Source organism: Otolemur garnettii, unplaced genomic scaffold (genome assembly GCF_000181295.1).
Source record: "Otolemur garnettii isolate 467f Iridium unplaced genomic scaffold, OtoGar3 scaffold00153, whole genome shotgun sequence".
Classification (NCBI taxonomy): domain Eukaryota; kingdom Metazoa; phylum Chordata; class Mammalia; order Primates; family Galagidae; genus Otolemur; species Otolemur garnettii.
In genome coordinates, this window is record NW_003852548.1 from 2273182 (window position 1) to 2276505 (window position 3324).

Sequence of the window (3324 nt, forward strand, 5' to 3'; positions counted from 1 at the left end):
TCTTTCTCTTCTTATAAGTACACCAGTCCTGTTGAATTAGGGCCTCACCATCATGACCTCATTTAACCTTAATTATCTCCTTAAAGACCCTATCTCAAATAAAGTCACCTTGGAGATCAGAGCTTCAACATACGAATCGGGGGGAGGGATGCAATTCAGCTCATAAAACTCCATCACTCACCCCAACAGATGCCACATCTCTCACCTCACAGAGCCTCCAACACTCATCCCATAGCCCCATCATTTAGCCTCTTGGCTTCTGATAAGTCACCCCACAGACATTCCATCATTAACTGCACAGGTCTCTCCATCACTCACCACACATACCCCACCATTAACCCCCAAAACACCCATCACTCTCTCTACACCTTTTCATTTATTCCATAGACTGCCCATTATTCACCTCACAGAAACCCTATAACTGACCCCATAGACTCCCATGGCTCGCCCTAGACTGCATCAATCACCCCATAGGCCCCTATTACCCCCAGAATTTTCACTCTCCCTGAAAATCTTATAACTTGCCCCATAGCCTCTCCATTACCTGCCCTACCAACCCTATTACTAAGCCCACAGACATGCCAATCACTCATCCTACAGATCCCCCATCACTAACCCCACAATATTCCCATAATTCATTTTCAGAACCCATCACTCAACCTAGATCCCATTTCTCATCCCACAGACCCTTATTACTCACCCCATTGTTTCATCTCTCAACTCAGTCCTCCACAATTCACTGTATATACTCCATCACTCACCACAGATGCCATCATCCACTCCATAGATTTCCCCCGTCATTCTCCCTGTAGACCTCCTCTCATTCTCCGCACAGATAGCCCTCACTCATCCCACAGTCTCTATCATCAACCTTATATGTGGTAGCCCCTCAGTCATAGAACAATTGGGTGCTTCAGGAATTTTGAAGAGATGGCAAAGAATGAATAATAAAACCACACATCCATAGACTGGCTTCAGATGACCTGTGTTGGGCAGGACTTCAGTTCAAATCCTAGCTCTGCTCAGGCTAACAGTATAGCTTTGGGGAAGTGTCTCATTATTAAGGTCAAAGCCCCACATGACTCCACTTCATTACTTTCTCATGCTGTATGCCATCACTCATTTAATCATTTGCTCAACTTAAAGGCATGCTGACCTCCTTGCTCTTCCTCAGACACAACAGGCATAGCCGCAAATTCCACCATTTGCTCTGCCTAATCTCTATGCCTCTTACTACCCCTCTGACCTTGAGCTTGTTTCTCCCTGGTTTTCGGTGTTCTCATCTGTAAAATGCTAATAATAATATCCATTCGCTATGGTTTGAATGTTTGTTTCCCCTGAAACTCAAGTTGAAACTTAATTTCTACTGTAACAGTATTAAGAGAATGGGAAGGCTGGGCGTCTGTGGCTCAAGCGGCTAAGGCGCCAGCCCCATACACCTAAGCTTGTGGGTTCAAATCCAGCCTGGCCCGCCAAACTACAATGACAGCTGCAACCAAAAAATAGCCAGGCAGGCACCTGTAGTAGTCCCAGCTACTTGAGAGGCTGAGGCAAGAGAATTGCTTGAGCCCAGGAGTTGAGGGTTGCTGTGAGCTGTGATGCCACGGCACTCTACCCAGTGTGACAGTTTGAGGCTCTGTCTCAAAAAAGAAAAGAGAGAGAGAGAATGGGAAATCCAACTATGGTATTTGAGAGGTGGGACCTTTGGAAAATAATTAGGATTAGATGAGGTCATAACAATGGGACATTAGTGGCTTTATAAGTGGAGAAAGACAGACCTGAGCGAGCACGCTCAGCTCCTTCACAATGTGATGCTCTCTGTTCCACCTTAGAACTCTGCAAGAGAGTCCCCACTAGCAGTAAGGCCCTTACTAGATGTTGTCCCTTGACCTTGAACTGTAAGAAGTACAGAAGTATATGAAATAGAATTCTTTTTCTTTTTTAAATAAATTACCCAGTCTTAGGTATTTGGTTATCACAACAGAAAATGGGCGAAGACACTACCTCATAGGGTTTTATTTGTTTGTTTGTGACAGAGTCTCACTTAGTTGCCCTGAGTAGAGTGTCATGGCATCATAGCTCACAGCAAATGCAAACTCTTGAGCTCAAGCAATCTTTTTGCCTCAGCCTCCCGAGTGGCTGGGACTACAGGTGCCTGCCACAAAGCCTGGCTGGTTTTTCTATTTTTAGTAGAGATGGGGTCTTGCTCTTGCTCAGCTGTTCTCAAACTCCTGAGCTCAGGCAATCTGCCCACCTCAGCCTCCCAGAGTGCTAGGATTACAGGCATGACCCACTGCACCAGGCCAGGGTATTTTTTTTTTTTTTTGACAGCCTTCACTCTGTCTCCCTGGGTAGAGTACAGTGGCATTATCATAGCTTACCATAACCTCAAATTCCTGGGCTCAAGTGATCCTCCTGCCTCAGCCTCTGGAGTAGCTGGGGCTACAGGCATGAATCACCATTTTCAGCTATTTTTTTTCTATTTGTAGTAGAGACAGGGTCTCACCCTTGCTTAGGCTGGTCTCAAACTCCTGACCTCAAGCTGTTCCCCTGACTCAGCCTCCCAGAGTGCCTCATGGGGTTCTTATGCAGATTAAATGAATTAATACAAAAGATGCCAAAAAATGTATACACATTCTAAGAAAGGAAAAAACTATATTAAAATTGTAATAACTCAAGTTATATGAGGTGCTCAGATGTGACTTGTACTCATCTTTTTTATCAGGGTATGTTGAGTATTACAATTTGAATACGGTTTATTTCATTCTTAAAATGTGTATACTTTTTTTGGCCCCCTCTATGTATATAGCATAACATAAACTTTGTATTTGTTGAATAGAAAAATTAATAAACAAATAAAAGAGAACGTTCTCCTCAGGACTATGGCATTTGACATCAGACCCCTGTCCACAACCTGTGCTCCAATGTCCTCAGGATCAACTCCAAGCTTCAGGTTTATGGTTTGCTCATCCCTCCCTATCATAACTTGAAATGAGCTGAGTCTCAAACTCCTTCTTTCCATCAGAATGTCTAGCAGTGCCATAGGTGTTTTTGACTTCATGCACATGTGACAAGAGAGGATATGCCAATAACTCTCTTATGGTTTTCAAAGAAAATTAATGCCCCTGTTCAGCACCCATAGCTCAGTGAGTAGGGCACCGGCCACATACATCAAAGCTGGTGGGTTCAAGCCCAGCCTGGGCCAGCTAAATAACAATGACAACTGCAACCAAAAAATAGCTGGGCATTGTGGCGGGTGCCTTTAGTCCCAGCTGCTTGGGAGGCTGAGGCAAGAGAATCCCTTAAGCCCAAGAGTTTGAGGTT